We start from the raw sequence: 18175 nt of genomic DNA, 5'->3' as shown, positions 1-18175 counted from the left end.
TTTTTTAATTAATCTTTATGTAATGTATTGGTTGAAATGAAAAAGTCAGTGTCACGAACGGGATTCGAACCCACGACCTTCGGTTGAATACGCCGCTGCTCTAACCACTTGAGCTATCGTGACTTCGATCCACTCGTGGGTTCAAATCCCGTTCGTGACGCTGACTTTTTCATTTCAACCAATACCTTACATAAAGAATTAATTGAAAGAAGATATTTGGTCAATCGGACCACGAAATATAATGGATTTATTTTTTGATATTTTTACGAGTATCTCGATTTTTTTTTAAATTACTGGCGATATACGATTTGTACTGAAGAAGCCATCTAGGTGTTTTAAAGTATCGTTTCAAAAGGATGTCCAACTCGTTACTTACATTACTCGTTTGTTAATAATAGAAGTGGCATTCGCGACGGGCCAGGTTTATTCGCCATAAATTCCTTTCGGTTACACCCAGAAAGGGGATTAAATCCGGGTTTGGGTATTGTTTCTTGCCGGTCCTTTTGTACGCTCCGAGAGGCACGAGTCCTCTCGGATTGCAAAGGTATAAATTTCAATGGAGCGTATTACCAAATGGAACTTACTCGGCCGGAGGCAGGGGTTTAAGAGAGATAATGAGGTTGTGGAGTTGCTGAGGGAGACGTTCCATTGTGGAGCACCGCAGCAGTATCAGGTATCAGTCCGATTGTGTCGGCGATCGTCAGAAGCGAAGATAGGAGTCGTTATCACCGTAATTAGTTAGCTCGCCCACCGGCTGGTCATTCAGTGCTCCCTCCCTCACCATTAAGGAAATTAATGTGACAAAATAACCACTGTTTATTGGTGCCAATATTGCTCTCGGAACATTACTTAAGGCATACGCCTTCTCCACCCCTTTGCCTATCTGACCAAAACTGGGACTCGTTGTTGGCGTAATTGACTCATGGGGAAATCTTTGTGCAACATTAACGAAACTCAATTTGCATTCCTGGGATTCCTGGGTGTATGATGTGAAACTGTTTTGTTCAAATTTGACAGGGTATTACTTGGTAACGGGTATTGTACAGTTTATCCTAGGTGTGTTTCCTAGTGATCTGTTGTTTTATAATTTGTTATAGTCGTTAGGAACTGTCAAGGATGAGATAGTTTAGAAAAACTCCTTTTTCCATTTTTTTTGGCGTCGTTTCGATTTTTACTTGGATCAGATGATCCTTCCAGTTCTGAAGATTCAGGGCCTGGGTAAATTACAAAACATATGTTGATTGGAAAAAATACAATACAGATGTAAATATAAATTTTGAACCAAGTATTCCGTACTCACATAAATTGCCCAGAAGATGACCCGAATAAGATCGAAACGTCGGCAAAAAAATGAAAATTTTTTTTTATAATCTACCTCATTCTTGGCTGTTCCTCACGACTTGAACAAATTATTTTCTCCTTTGTTTTACATATGGTTTACAAGATAAGCCAAAATACGTAAAAATTCTAAATGGTCAGAGAGCTTCTTCATAAGAACTGATACCTTGAAATTTCCGTTTCTGTTTATAGTCCTCAGTGCTTTCTACATCATCGACGTCTAGCTTAACCAAACAAAGTAGCAAAAAAAATTATAAAAGAAAATTTGTACAACCGTACTTAATATCAAACACATTTGGTTAAACCAGGTTTTAAATTGATATTACAACTAATAAAATAGTAAAATCACCTTTTAAATTTCCGATTTCTATCCAAAGACAGTTGAGAAGAAAAATTAATGTTACGAGCAGGATTCGAACCCACGACCTTCGGCTTTGATTTTATAGATGACCTCCTTATACTTTCTTGTTTGTTTACAAAATTATATTTATCGTTTTCAATTCGAAATCTTTTAAATTGGCTATTTTCTATTTTTGAAATTTTGGTTTTATCTCAGATTACCTCATGTTCATGTACGGATAACCTCAAACTTTCTTGTTTGTTTACGAAATTATATTTATCGTTTTCAATTCAAAATCTTTTAAATTGGCTATTTTCTATTTAAGATGAAAATAGTTACTACAATTTAAATTATTCTATTATAGTTATTAACATTTAATAAATATAATTAATAAAAATAGTGCTTATTTATCATTGTATCGATGAAATTAGTACAGGGTAGATTTACTTAAACCCTGGTTGAATTTAACTTGTTCGTTGTTCAACTTGAAGAAAAGAAAGACGCCGTGCTCTATTTTGTTTATAAACATGGGTAGAAGGGCTTCCCTCCTCCTCTCTGATATGCCGCATAACACCCTAACTTCAAAAGATGCGGTCGCCTAGGGATATTGTCTATAAACAAGCTGAATAATTTAGATGTGTGTTAAGCTCGGGGGAGGGTTAGGCTGCCCGTGGAAGCAGTGCAGTCTTGCGTGCTGGCATAACCCGACCGCATCACTCCTTCCTTCACCCTCAACTAATAATAAAAATTCCCCCATTTACACTTTTACTGAAATACATCATCGTCCCAATACCTTCATATAATTTTCAACCTTTGTTTGTTTTGAAATGTTAAGGGTCATATCGTATTGTTCACAAATTCAATAGTGAATTAAAGCTATCTGAAAACAAAAACGTCACAGGTATAGTTCCTGTCCTTACAACACACCCCGTTATCAATAAAACAGTACAACTATTTCATTAAGCGATTTACATTCAATTAATTATGTAAGCATACTAACGGTAGTCAGTACATATTCAATAAAATGCAAAAAACCCATGCATAGAGAACTATTCACGTTTTACGTTAATAACGTATTAAATCATCATATTTATACACGTAAAGGAATGATTTTGAAATTAACCAAAATATATCATATATTACAGGTTTTATAAATCAACAATTGTTTTTGCTGGAATATTACACTGTAAACATTTAGTACAATTTTTCAACATATTATCATTTATCAGTTTAGGAAGAATATACTAGCAAATAATATAGTCTTCTTCACTATTCATAAATTATTTATGATATATTTTTGGGCTGTGTTATTTTTGTATTTCAGTTTTTTATTAGAAAATTATTTACTGCTTCTTTGTTCTTACGTTAAATTTGGTCTTCCAATTCGCATAGGTTTGGTCAGAAGATTCGTTGAGTGGTATACTTTCCTTTACAAATGTGCTCTTTTTCTTGTAAAATCTCATCACCATCCATTAAGTGCTATGATGTATCCAGAGATAAGTTTTCCCCCTCTATTTTTTAATTAGACGCCCTAGATAATAGGAACGTAACTGTTTAAAATTGCAACATACCCATCAATGTACAGATTTTGAAAGGGTTTTTCACGCTGAATTTATCATTTCAAATGAGTTTTGATTTGAAACAAACCATTCTAAAGTTATTCAATAAAACTTATTCCCGAACATTGTTTTCTTGAAAAATGAAGTCTTTTCAAATTTCTTTCAACCAAGAACAATTAAATTAATTGCTCATGATACCTCAGTAAAACTTTTTAGTTCATGAAAATATAGATAAATAATAAAGTTTACGGGTTTTTTCTCAACCCGCCACAATAAAAAAAATTGAATTTGTATTGCTGTTTTGATATCACTATTGTAAAGAAAAACCGACTAACAAGAAATATATAATAATTAACAAATATAATAGTCAACAGTCATCAATAGTTATACTAAAGCTCAATATATTACAACATTGTTACATCATATATTAGGCTTAAAATAGTAAAAACGGGTAATTAATTTTGCTTGCGTCGATAAAAGTTATTGTAATTAAGAAGTTAATTTAACTTCAGACAAGCTGTTACAGTGGATTGTGGTCACCGAGACGATTATATTCCACTATTAGGCCCATGTCTTCCTCACTATTGTCTAGAAACGTAATCGCCTGGGCTGTTCGCCAAGACCATCTAGGCTCGGGAAATGTCAGTGTGAAATCAATAAGACCTGCTGAACTATCAATACGTTCAAACCTATTACGTAAAACCTTAAAATGTTCAACAATATTTTAATAATAAATACGATTATAACAAAAATATATAAAAGATAGTAAATTATATGTATACCTTCAATTAACTAATCTTTATGTAAGATATTGGTTGAAATGAAAAAGGTAGTGTCACGAGCGGGATTTAAAAATGGCAAAAAAGAGGAAAAATTCGAAAGGTAGATTGAGATGGGAAGTTGGTGTCAGAGTGGATCGAAGTCGCGATAGCTCAAGTAGCAGAGCAGCGGTGTATTTAGCCGAAGGTCCTGGGTTCGAATCCCGCTCGTGACACAAGCTTTTCCATTTCAACCAATGTCTTACATAAAGATTAATTAATTGAAAGAAGTTAATTGGTCAATCGGACCACGAAATACAATGGATTTAATAAGTTAAACCAAGTAAATCTTCACTAAACCGCTCCGTGGCCATTGCATTTGTTGCTGAGAACCGAAGGTAGGTTGAGATGGGAAGTTTGTGTCAGAGTGGATCGAAGTCGCGATAGCTCAAGTGGTAGGGCAGCAGTGTATTTATCCGAAGGTCGTAGGTTCGAATCCCGCTCGTGACACTAGCTTTTTCATTTCAGCCAATACCTTACATAAAGATTAATTAATTGAAAAAATTTATTTGGTTAATCGGACCACGAAATGTTATGTACTTATATGTACACTGTATATTTCAATCCGAAAAAATCATACAGTTTTATTATAGAATCGAATAGGTTATGTTGAAGTGGATTAATTTAAAATTTCATTGTAATTAACAAAACCGTAGGTTTAAAAAATAATTAAATTGACATTAATTTATGACGTCATATTTATTCAAATGTTCATAGTTAGATGAAAGGACTACATTGATTAAAGATCGACCAGATAATGAAGAATTTTTATTATAATTGGCCTGATCGTCGTTTGTTAAATATTTATTTGTTCGTATACAAGTATTTCCTTGTGAAAAATTCATCGTTTTGGACGACCTTTCTCGTCGCGGTGCGTTGATACTATTTGGCCAGCGAATACGTTGCAGTCTGATGATATCGATCTACACGTCCTCTCCCCTGTGACAGTAGCAAAGGTATGTGTCGAGAGGCTATTATTGCCAGATTATACCAACGTGTATTGCATGTGCAATCCGCATTATACCGACGATCGCCCTATTTACTCGCGGATGATGGGACATGGATTCACCTAGATGTAGAATATCCTGTCAATATTTGATAAGCTGTTCATTCAATGATAAACATCTAATCAGTCTTATTTTCTGTTTCAGGTAAACAAACGAGAGAATCGAGATGAGTAAATATAAAAAAAAACCACGTAAATATTCTAAAATTTAAGAGGATTATGGGTATTCCCATAGGCGCCAAAGTAGATTTCTCCGACTTATTCTTTGTTTATAAAAATAGGCAATGAAAAACATTCAGTTTACTTCCATATTTCACAATTGTATTCCATAAAGTCCTTCGTATCTCAAAAAATGTCAAACTAAGAGTAAATTTGATTATACCGGTGCAAAGAGCCGGAAAACCTAGGCGATTCGTACGATATATTATTGTGACATTGAAGAACCTCAGTTAGAAAACAGACGTTACTCTTAGTTCAGTAAATTCTGAGCGTTAATGAGCTTTACATATATACGTCAGTTAATACTAATTGCTGCAAATCCTAAAAAAAATTATTCCGTTACAAAAGGTTTAAAAAATTGTCATTAAGACCATGAAACTTTTATTAAAAATATAATGCAAGTTAATCAAAGTGAACTAAACACCTGGTTGCTACAAAATTGAACACAAGCAAAAAAGAAACCAAAAATTAATATGCATTTTCACATTGATCATTTATCTGCCAAGCTTGAGACCGCTTTCTGACAGGTTTACTACCCTAATGGGATCATTCTGCTTGTCTTCTCTCATAACAGCAAAGACCTTTTTGTTTACTTTCTACAACTTACTCAAGAAATTTCAAAATCTGAATGATTAATTCAATTAAATGTAATATTTATCTCAGATCTAGGTTGAAATGAAAAGTTATTGTCACGAGCGGAATTCGTACCCACGACTTCCTGAAGTCATGATTAGCTCCAGTAGTTAGAGCAGTGGCGAATTGAGCCGAAAGTGGACGGTTCGGATCCTGCTCGTTACACTAACTTTTTCATCTCAACCAAGACCTTAGATAAAAAGAATATATAATTGAAATAATTAATATTGTCATTTATGGCCGCTAAACATATACGCATTAATTTAATCACTAATACCGTTTTTATCCGAAATTTTAACGATTAAAATTGAATTTTTCATCCGTGATAACTGAAGTTTAAGAAATTATGAATATGTATTTTAAAGCTCCATTGTAGGCGCGACTTTACTGTAACTGTCAAATTTATCAGTAAGTATAGAACAACGAAAATCGTGCTCAAAACTTTAAACTTTAAAAACTGTTAAAAGTTTATCCTCTAAGTATTTTTTTGGTATAAGGTTAAAAGAAGAAAAATCTGTCTCATAACATTTTTCTTAATGGTGTAAAAATAAATTCATTGTGGTAGGATGGACATTTTATGAGATAAAGGGACTTTATGGAATAAATATCTGAAAGGTTAAAGTAATCTGAAGATGAAATATCTAGAATACAAATGAGAATCAAACTTTCGACAATACGGACTTTTTAGTCTAACTTGACAGAAGTATAACCTAATGGAGTATTGACATCTGCTCATACGACACCCTGTGTATATTGATACGCAACAATGATTTTAAAAATCATAGTGGCATTTATCATTCCATAATTAGAATGTTCGTACAAGTTTTGATGGAAATTTTAATAATGGTTGTTTTTATTATTCATTAAGCTTTTGAGACCGAGTGAGTAGCCCGAGGCCTCGACCAGACCGAGTAGGCCAATTGCTTTTTTTATTGTGTCTCAGGGATTAGCTATCGGATTCTCCGTTACAATCTGTATAAAAAAATTAGTACAAAATTTAACGTTTAAAAAAATAAAAACAACTACATTTTTATTGGGCAAATTTAAATTGTGACATTTGGCAGTCAAAATGAATACTAAGGCTATACAATAAATAAAATGTACATACATATACTTAATTACATTTGATTAAATATAAATTTGTAATTTTTTTTGTGTGGTGTTTAGTGACCGCTAGTTAATGATTATTTGGTGAACGTTAGATGCGGTCTGATGTGATGTAGGTGTTAGAAAAACATTTTCTTTATCGTGCCAACGTTTCGATCTTTATTGAGATCATCTTCAGGGCTCAAATTGTTTGTTTTCTGTGTCTAGGGCAATCTCAATACGACCCACAAGAATGACACATCTACACCGAAAACAAACACTTTGAGCTCTGAAGATGATTTCAATAAATAAAGAAACGTTGGCACGATAAAGAAAAGTTTGTAAAACCTCCGTCACATCAGACCGCATCTCACGATCTCCAATTAATCATTTGTAAAATTTGTAGCGTCAACTACTATTGCTTTATTAATGATTTTCTTATTTTCAGTATTAGTAGGGTGAATGATACATTCAACTATTGTATACTTATTAGATTTAGCTGCCAAATCGCAATGATTGATTTAAATTATATCTGAATTTGTCTAATCTTTAGCCCAGGCTTTCCCTTGATATGTACTTAAGGTATTTTGTGTGATTTTTCCATCAATAAAGTTGAGTAAACATTAAGCGAGTTTGAATTTTCTTAAAAAGGAACATGTTTTCCTAGTTTATATCAATAATCAATCCCAACCATCAGCGCATATCTTATGTTGTAGCTGTTTCGTTATAAATCTTTTTTTAAACAATTTGACGTGTACCAAATTGAACTCCATAAAGACGATAATAGTAGATTTTGCTGGAAGCCCTTTAATGTTAACGAGAAAACTCTAGGGAGGGTATTAGGCGCCCAGTTCGAAATTCATAGACCTTAGCTTAAGGTGTAATCTCCGCCGTCCAAGGAGCAATGAAATAATTAAACTGGATCCATACGACGACTAATTAGAGCTAATGGTAATTATAGGTCGTAAAATAACGTTATTTCCTCGGGTTTTTGTCCCTTTTCCCTCCCCCGGGGGTCCACCCTCGAGTTCAACCCCTTCAGGGCCCCTCCCATTTGCACGAGACCCATAACCTCTGATTATTTATAATTATACTGGGCGAACCCCCTTTTTCCCCATATCACGTGCATAACCTAGAAATATTTAGAATCCGCTCCCTCACCCCGGCACTTGTAACGTAACGATGGAACTTTTAAGCATAAAAAGGGGAAACAGTTATTTTGTTATACATGCAAATTACTAGAACCAATGGCATTAACATTCTGGTGGCTGCAGGATACATTTTACATTTGAAAATAATCTTACTTAAGTTTTAATTGTAAATAAAAGATATGTGCGAAAAAGAAAAACCACCCAGACCTCTTGGAAAGATAGCAGGTTGTAATAGAACCCAACTTAAAAAAAAATCATCCTAAAAATTAGATCTATGTCATTTATTGATGAAATACATAAAATTACTGTAAATACATTTTCAAAATTTTTAAAACTTTTAGTCGAAAAAAAATTTCTTATGTTCGAGTAAATTAACATATATTTCGCATATTCATATGATACATTTATTTTTGATGTAGATATTATAGGCCGGAATATTTTTTTTAAATTTATGATGAATGATTATTTGAAGATCGTGAGATGCGGTCTGGTGTGACTTAGGTTTTAGAAAAACATTTTTTTTATCGTGCCAACGTTTCGATCTTTATTGAGATCATCTTCAGGGCTCAAAGGGTTTGTTTTCTGCGTAGATGTGTCCCCCAGGCCCTGAAGATGATCTCAATAAAAATCGAAACGTTGGCACGATAAAGAAAATGTTTTTCTAAAACCTACTTCACACCAGACCGCATCTAACGATTTTCAAATTATCATTAACTAACGGTCACTAAACACCACACTTTTATGGTGAATATTGTATGAGGGTTATGGTCAGTCAGCAAAGAGATATTTATCAAATGCCTAGCACTCAGCCTAAATTTGGCCTCAGTTACTTTAATTATATTCTCAAATTATGTAAAGCATTTAGTCGAGAAAACAAGCTTGATTGTCTCATTTCTTATCTAAGAGTAAATGAACTTAAATTTTGCATTTTCATACGGTACATTTATTTATGATGTTGGTTTTATAAAAGCTCAAATATGCTCATGTATGTACACATATACACACATGTACAGATTTGAGCCTATTACTTCTCTCAGTTCAGCGGTAATTCCAGTTTTTCTAATTTAAAATAAATTACCGGCCTGGCTCGAGAATCATCCACCTCTGGTGATGGCCGTGTGGTGTCAGACCTCGGTCTTATCGGGTGGTCATCCACACCGTCCGCGTGATGCGTTGGACAGGAGGATGGGGTCGTGCGGTGACGTGCAACTTATAACCTATCCCGCCCTCGCAGGCTTTTGCCTTCCCGTGGCGCCACTGTTAAGGTCTCTCCGGAGACTGAACGAAAAGAGACCTGCAAATCTCACGTACCGATGGATGGGGTGTAGCAAATACGCGGCTGTTGGGTTGCTCGTGCCTTGGAAGGTCTCGTAAGAGATGCCGAAGAGGTTCGGGTGGTCCCGGCGGTCGTTTGTGACACTGGCTTGTGTGATGTGCGTCTGCTCCTTGACGGCCACGGAGAAAAATAAAAGTAAATGGGAACCGCAAAGTATATAAAACCAAAGGGGAACCGAAAGGTAAAACCAAATGGGAACCGCAAAGGAAAGAAAACTAAGTGGAGACCGCAAAGTGAATAAAACAAATGGTAATCCCAAAAACCAATTTCCAATTGGAACCGGCAAGGTCAAGATTGGTATTGTACCGATCATATTTCTCCAAAGTGGCCTGAGCAGAGTGGCGGAGTAATGTCTCTAGGCTCTGGGGGCGGCGGTTGGCTCTATATATTAGGGTCCCCGTCGCTCACCAAAGGGCAACCAACGAGGTGAATGAACTGATTAACTAACCTCATAGTCACCAATGTCACCGAACTCGTGTGGGAGAAGACTCTAACAAGTACCGGAGTGGGAGTAGGAACAACCCTTAAGTAGTAACAGGCACCTGCGGGAGCCTGCGAGAGCTTGACTGGGCTTCCGAACCCANTCACTTTTTAATCCGAAACCGCTGTCGGGGCGTTCCCGAAAGTTTCTACGCTGGGGGAGCCTCTACACTCAGAGGGATAGAGTTGACTTCTCTATCTAGGGAGTACGCGAGGGGGGGCACGGGCTGATGTATTTCGGCCCGTTAGCCCCTCGCGTGCGGCGTACGACCTGACGCACAATGCAGGCCCGACCATTCCGAGTGGACAAGCGGAGAGCGTGGCTACTGACCCTTAGGGGTCGGGACACCACTACACCAATAACACTTTTCCGTCGTATGCAGAAGTGCGTCAGCTCTCATCTTGAGAATCAAAACGTCCGATAAGGCCGTATAGGCTAGGTGCGGACGTTAAAGATCCTCTTGTCTTGTTGACGATGAGTAAATCGGGAAGCATACCTCGGTCTTATCCGTTCAGCCACCGGTTGGGCTCCAGGTTCTGTCAACAGCTCGGTCAATAAAGCACCCAAAGCATGCAGTTTCTAGATCCACACGCACGCATACTCCCACTCATTCTTAAATACATTCTATCCTATTTACATATCATTCAGTCAATTGGGGTGGTACTCGATATTCCTTCAACATACTCTGCACATATTATATAACTAACTTAATTAAGCTTGATTGTTTCATTTCTTCTGTACGAGTAAATGAGCTTATATTTCGCATTTTTTTTATGAGGTAGGTGTTATTGACTAGGTGATTTTTGATTGTGTCAGAGTTATGGTGAATCAGTTCAGAGATATTTAACAAGTGTCTAGCTTTCGGCCTATATTTGGCATTTAATTACGTTAAATACATTCTCAAGTTAGTTAAAACATCTTGTCGAAAAACAAGTTAATTGTTTTATTTATTACGATTTATTTAAAATGTGAAATTTTTGAGACTAATTTGGCTTTAGCGAAAAGTTAAGAATACAAGATGAATATTTGTTTGTCTACATTCCATCATATATTCATTTATGAACAAAGTACACTGTTTACGTTTTAGTGGTCAATTGACCAACTTACTTCTTTCCATTAATTATTCTTTCTATGTAAGGTCTTGGTTGAAATAAAAAAAAGTCAGTGACACGAATGGGATTCGAACCCACGACCTTCGGCTAAATCCCTCAACCAAGACCTTACACAGAAAGAATAATTAATTGGAAGAAGTAACTTGGTCAATTGACCACTAAAACGTAAATGGATTAATATTTAATAAGTAAAAGAAGTATCACTTCCCTAACAGCTCCCGGTGGGCACTTCATAAGTAGCTGAGAATCCAATCGTGATTACACGACATTTGACAATGGCAAAAAGAGGAAAAATTCGAACGGTTGTAGGTTGAGATGGAGAGTTGGTGTCTGAGAGGATCGAAGTCACGATAGCTCCAGTGACAGAGTAGCGGCGTATTTAGCGGAAGGTTGTTGGTTCGAACCCATCTCGTGACACTAACATTTTTATCTCAACCAAAACCTTACATAGAAGGAATAAAATACACAGTGTTTGTATTTTTCAAGATATCTATTATTTACATTATATTCTTATCTCAGTTCAGTATTTTGTTAATTTTGTTCAAAGGCTATTTAAAAAAGTCTCTCATTATGTAGGCGTTTTTGGAGAATGGGCTGTAATTTACTGGGACACAAAATTTACTTAATTTTTGTTGACATTTTTTTAAGAAAGTAAAGATTTATTTTATGTGAAAATTTCTTTAAAATATTATACACGTTTATAGGGCAATTTGCCCTTTGACAATTAATTAGCTTGTATACAACTGGGTTTAACGCTTATTAATTACAACCCGTTATAATCCAGTTTTACGGTCCGATGCGACTGCCCGACAAATTGTGGTTCTTCGTTAACAAAGCCGAGCCTCATACTTATTTCATCCCAAGATCTTATAAGGTCCGCTCTGCCTCGCTAGTTTTGTTCAATCCAAAGTATGAAGTGTGTTTATAAAATCAATACCATTTTTCCATGGTATAAAAAAAATCATAGAGACGTTGGAGATTTGTACGTAGTATCCATATAACCGGATTAGCGTAGGATGAACGTCATCACAGAAAACGCTATCTGCTTTGACAAAGTTAATGATGTATCGCGGAACGAAAAGTGGCCCATTGAGTATGCGTGGCACAACATAGTATAAATAAATCGGAACCTACCGGCTCCGAGTCCACTAATGAACCGACGGGAGCCCTTCAAATTGTCTAAGGCAATTATCAAAGTGCTAACATCACAAATTAACCGCTTAGTCAACCACTTTCGCGAACGCTGTGAATATTGCAGTATTGTTGAATGCTTCCCACACCACATCCCTGCTGCTAGTTTCGCAAGCGCTGAGCTTTAAAATGCATCTCGTCTTTACCTGTAAGCGTGAATTTTTTTAAGTTTTATGACAGGTGCTAGCACGGTTTTATTTGAGGTGAGCTTACTTTAATTTAATTAGGCGTGATTTTATAGGTTTCCCTTAATTCGCGAAGTAATATTACGAGTTTAATTAAACAGGGTGGAGCGAGAGTTTAAAGCCGACTAGTGTGGACGGCTGGATTTAAATTCGCTCTTTTAACCAGCTTTAAAGCCTTTTACTTCCCCATTTTACTTGGCTTTTAACTTTGAATTAATGCAGTTTAGATTACGGTTTTGCGAAATTTTACCACTTAAACCAGTTAAATTGTTATTAAATGACATTGGAAACTAATTAAGTAATATTGTGAACAACATATTTACAACTACAATGAACAAATATTTACAACTATAAGCATTATCAATTTTATAAGTGGTTTTCCTGAAAGAAATAACTACACACCAAATTAAATATTCTACACAACAAATAATTGTTTTGTTTCTCTCTTTTTTCTCTTTCGATATTTTAGTAACCCTAATTGAGACCTATTATATATCACGTATGTACTAAAAAAAGCTTTACTTTGTTACAAATAGAGCCCGGATTAATAAGCAATAAAAATCCTAAAAATATACAAATTATATGTGTACTATAATATTGAAATCCCGACTAATAATTAATTTTTTAACATACTTTTCTCTTCAATCTAGCCCATATTCATTTTGAAAAGAAGTAGGACAGAAATATCACGTAATTTAAAATATTAAAATATAAAATAAATAATTAAATTCAATTTAGTTCATAATCCTCTGAAGATTTTAATAATTTCCGAATTGTAAGAAAAAATTCAATCAGTTATTTCAGAAGAAGTTAAAGTTTCCGCTATTAGCCTTTTGTTTGGACATGCAAGATTGAAAATATGAAAAAGCATACTAGACTATTTTAGAAAATGTAATTTTAAAGTTACCCTCAAATAAGATGCCAATTCTTTCAAGAAAATCCTGTCGTGTCAGTTTGTTTACGAATTTGTTCCTGTACAATTGTTAACCGAAATCAGAATCAAATCTTTAGGCCTTTTTCCTCTGATGTTCATAGATGCCTAATATTTTAAATTATGCAATAAAAAAGGTTTCAAATTGGTAATATTATTCAAATAGATACGCACATATATTCAAAATTTTTCAAATATGGATGAAAACAACTGGAACCATTGCAACATATTCGGATAAATATCTAAGCACGATGGTGGTAAGCTTTTGCCAAAAAAAAATTAGTATGTACGAATCTGTGCTCTAGTTACAAATAATCACGTATCTTAAATAATTTTATTGAAACAATTTTACTGTACGTATTATTGACTGATTACTTCATATTGATATGCTAGCTTTGTCTTGTTGATTCATTGTATATTTTATTTTAAGTTTTTCCGAAAAAGTTAATTATTGTTTTTGTTAGAATTTATTGTTACAATATTTTCCAATTTTCGTCCTTATACAATTTGGGTTGAATGGCCAGGTGTCTCAAGATTTGTGGTAATTCATACATACCGGATGTCGGCGGGTCGAGAATATTTCACTGGATATTGTTAGAATTGTTCTTTGATGTAAATATTAATTATAAACAGTTTGTAGCCAGAGAATGGTTTTGACATTTTGGAAGTATATTTGCTTGCTAGTATGTTGTGTTTGACGGCGAAACGTCAGCCATTCCGCCCGTGTTTTTGTACCAGTACCGTCGGGGTTTCATAAAACGGAATTCTTAACGTGAAAAAAAATCAATCGCTGTGAGGTCATGGGTGGCCAGGCGAACAGGGCCGCTTCGTCCGATCCATCTTCCCCTCTACGCCTTTCGGGCATAATATGGGGGAACTTCGTCCTTCCTGAAACGGAATCTCAAAAATAAGGGTGCATCCTTCAGGAATGACGATTGCTAATATTTGTATAGCTATGCAGTAGTATTTCTTATAGGTCGGTCAACTGTACACTAACGGCTGAAGTCAATGAACTTGCTTTCCAAAACTAGAATAACGACATTTTAGAAAAATTACCTCTCCTTAAATTCATGTCGGATGAAACGTGGAAAAATTAAGAATTTTCCGAAATGTTCCATTGTTGATATTTCCCGGATGATGGATGCAATTTCAAATGCAGAAACACTCCTTGTCGACTAGATTGCCAAAGGAAGTTAACAGGCTACCATAATTATTTTATTTTCTTTGTTGTCAAGCTGCGACCATATTTATGGTTTTATATCTTTATATAATTTTATTTTATATAAAGATATAAAATAAAAAAGGTCACGGATTTTAATTATTATACATAATTATTTTAATTATATATACAACTACTAAATATATATGGATTAATAATAATATGTATATTTGATCCTGGAATATGTCTGCGGTCTTTCAATTGTCACATCCACTTCGGAAAAAACTGGCAATAAAATAATTGCCAAAACTTAGCCGATATTTTTTTAATAATCTCATTTTTACATCGTAATGCAGGTAGTAATGGACTTTAAGGCGGAAATTATGAAATTAATACGTCTAATTGAAAATTAGTATTAAAATATGCGAAGCATGAATTCTCGGTGGAGTTTCCAAAGGGTAACCTGAGATATTTCATTTTACCCGGTAAATCGATCTCAGAATTACTTTGCATAAACCTTAAATAAATATGACGAGGGCCTGTCTATAAATGGTGTTAGTTATTGCATTGTACCAACTATTCTAGGAGAAAAAAACCGTAAATAAAGCTTGGTAAATATACAGAAAATTGTTCCTTCGCTTTTGAATATACGTAATATTTTTTATGTCCTTCCAGAGGGGATTTCCTTTTACTTACATTCGAGAGTTGAACATAATCCTTGCCTATTTACAAAACTACATTGGGGAAGCGGTAGGTTGTTCATAAACTCGATGTCTTTCCATCATTCACACTAATAAATACATTCATTGAGAGTAGAATATTTTAAGTGATATGTACAAGTAAAAGTTGATGGCATGTATTGATTTAATATTCCTAGGTGACTTACCGGCTTATAACACTTCGTTCATTCATACAAAATACTAACTAACCTACCTAAATCGACAGATCCACGGATACTCTACTTTCCGCAAAAGACCCGTCGGTACACACACAAAAAAACACAAATTTTCGTCTATTAATGTATTCACACATAGGGATTGTCACGGGGGTTTGTGCATAAGTCCAACCCTTCCTTTCATACTACAAACTATTTTATTCTAGACTACTTCCTGGATAGGCCACCGTCAGTTGGATCCCGGTTCACTTTGGCATTCAAGATGCCATAGAGTTGATCCACCTGCCAAAAGAGCGGCATCCCTACCACATGCAGCTAAGATTCCAATTAGCCCAGCGGACGGAAAAGAATAAGTTTGAAATTGGCAAACTTGCTGGATGACTACGACCAAAAATATAAAAAATATTAAGCAAAAGGTGAAACCATAGCTCATGAAGAATCTTAAAAAGGAGATAAAATAGTGTTGACCCGTCTGAAGAATGGTCATACCTGGTTAACTCATGGGTTCCTACTTATCGGAGAAAGGATCACAACAAAACCTGTAATATCTGTGAAATACTGCAAGAATACCTGAAAAAATATAACATATTCTCCCCCGACAGAAAAATATTATGCCTTAACAGTGACTGCAGAGATAAATTATTGGAATACAAGTGCTGAAGTTAATAGAAGTTCATATATTCATTCTTCACGTCGTTTTCAAAGGGGTGTGACTTGGCAGAAATGGTTAAGTGTGTGTGTGTGAGGGTGAGTGTGAGACGGAATATTAATTTATTGTTTATCATTTAAAACAGCTAAAAATAAAATATGTCTTTATTATCCTCCCGTCGGATATTTCGATTTTTAATTTATACTGTTTTGTTCTATTTCAACTTTCAAAAATATCACTAGAATGCTTAGCAATATGTCTAAAAACACTCAAAAAATTACTCAACCAATTATATTACTACTAAGAGGAAACTTGGTTATTGTTCATTTGGAAGTTAATGCAGCATTCAGCAAAATTTCTGTTTCGTTTGATCAACTAAATATATATTTTGAAAAAAAAACCTACTTTCGATATGAATCAATTTATCGAATATAGCAAATGTCCATTCACCAGTTATGGCAATATAGTTAATGTTTCTCTTTGAAAGGGGCGGTCGTCTGCGTGTTGAATACGAACGGTGGGAGTAAAAGAAAGATCACCTATCCCGTAGGACATACAATCTTGATTGCAGGTGGCTGAAAGGACATGCCACCTTTCATGTACCACAGCCTACCACCTTTCACACAAGCTTATTCACGCCCTGCTGTTTTTGTTGGGGCAGCGCTTATAAATTACCCCGGCGAATTTCCTCCTCCGGGCGGAGCGTAATATTTAATTTTTCGCGTTGCCACATATACGTACTTATGTCGCAAAAGAGTAATTGTATTGTCGGTCACGGATGGTTGATTTCCTATGTCCTCGGCGAGAAGTAATACCCCCGGTTTCAAAGGGTCTCCTCGAAATCCCAGGCTACTTCTTCGTTTCCAGCCCACCATGGCAGAAAATGCAATAATGATTTTCGCCGAAGCGGAAGACGCCTGCAGGGGTGCGTACAACGAAAGATTTAATAAACATTGTCAATTTTCTTTCGCGATATCAAAGAAGCGTGAAGGTACCGAATCAATATTTCATTAAATCATCCTACACTCCTTTACTTCATTTAATTATATATCGTCTCGTACTTGCGATTTATTTATTCGTTGCATTTTATTGAACATTTTGTTAGTTTAGTCATTCAAATATTGATGAGTAAAACAGTTAAAAACATGAAAATAATACAATATATTTATTATTATTGGTTTACAGTATATTATCTTACAACGACATTTATTATTCATTATTTCCTGCTTTATGCAGTTTTCCCATAATAAACATGTTATGTAATGCATGTCTACCAGCACTGAGATTTTTGATTGTATAATTAAATATTATGCTATTAAATCCATTATGTTTTAGTGGTCTAATTGACCAAATTACTTTTTCAATTAATTATTCTTTGTTATGTATGGTCTCGGTTGAGATGAAAAAGATAGTGTCACGAGCGGGATTCGAACCCACGACCTTCGGCTGGGGACGCGGTGTCCGAGTGGATCGAGGTCACGATAGCTCATGCTGTATTTAGGCGAAGGTTCGAATCCCGCTTGTGACACTAATTTTTCCATCTCAACCGAGACCTTACATAATAAAATAATTAATTGAAATTATGCTATTATTTAAATACAAACTATAAGCAGCAAAAATGTTGAATGTAGACATGTGTGTGGTCTAATAGAAATCAAAGTGCAGCGACTTGCCAAGATTTCAGGTTATATAAAACCGTAATCAAGGTCTAAACATAACAAACATTGCATCAACGGATTAAAGTTGAATACTACAATTATTTTTATAATAATATTACCTAAAACGTACAAGCACCTTTGTTGTTATTTTCTTATTAAGGGGTTCGTTTTCTGTGATTCAGGACAACCCAATGTTGACTTATTTTAAACTTTGTTTAATTAAGACTTATTATCTAGAACAATATACAATTAACTTAAACATTTAAAATTTCTTTGGCTTATGTAATAAATAATTACAACATGACTAGACTTCAACACATTATTGAGAGGTAACTAGGTGTTTCGAGATAGTACTTGATTGGAGAGTTAGCCTTTCCCGGTTCTTTTTAAAATTCTATCCCAGTGTATTGCTTAGCCCGAATTATCTA

General features: G+C 35.0%; 1 protein-coding gene across 3 annotated transcripts in view; it reads left to right on the top strand.

Moving 5' to 3' along the window:
- LOC106672544 (semaphorin-2A) overlaps positions 1-18175 on the top strand; it is a 702354-nt gene that overhangs the window by 529494 nt on the left and 154685 nt on the right. The window contains exon 1 of one of the 3 annotated variants that reach the window (XM_024226294.1): positions 12327-12473. The exons of the other annotated variants lie outside the window; for them this stretch is intronic. The gene's annotated coding sequence lies outside the window, so the exon portion shown is untranslated. Of the gene's footprint in view, positions 1-12326; positions 12474-18175 lie in introns of those variants that run through there. 3 annotated transcript variants of the gene reach the window in all.

The sequence above is a fragment of the Cimex lectularius genome, unplaced genomic scaffold (genome assembly GCF_000648675.2).
Source record: "Cimex lectularius strain Harlan isolate CLEC.00 unplaced genomic scaffold, Clec_2.1 scaffold48, whole genome shotgun sequence".
NCBI lineage: Eukaryota > Metazoa > Arthropoda > Insecta > Hemiptera > Cimicidae > Cimex > Cimex lectularius.
This window is presented reverse-complemented; position numbering and strand designations above follow the sequence as displayed.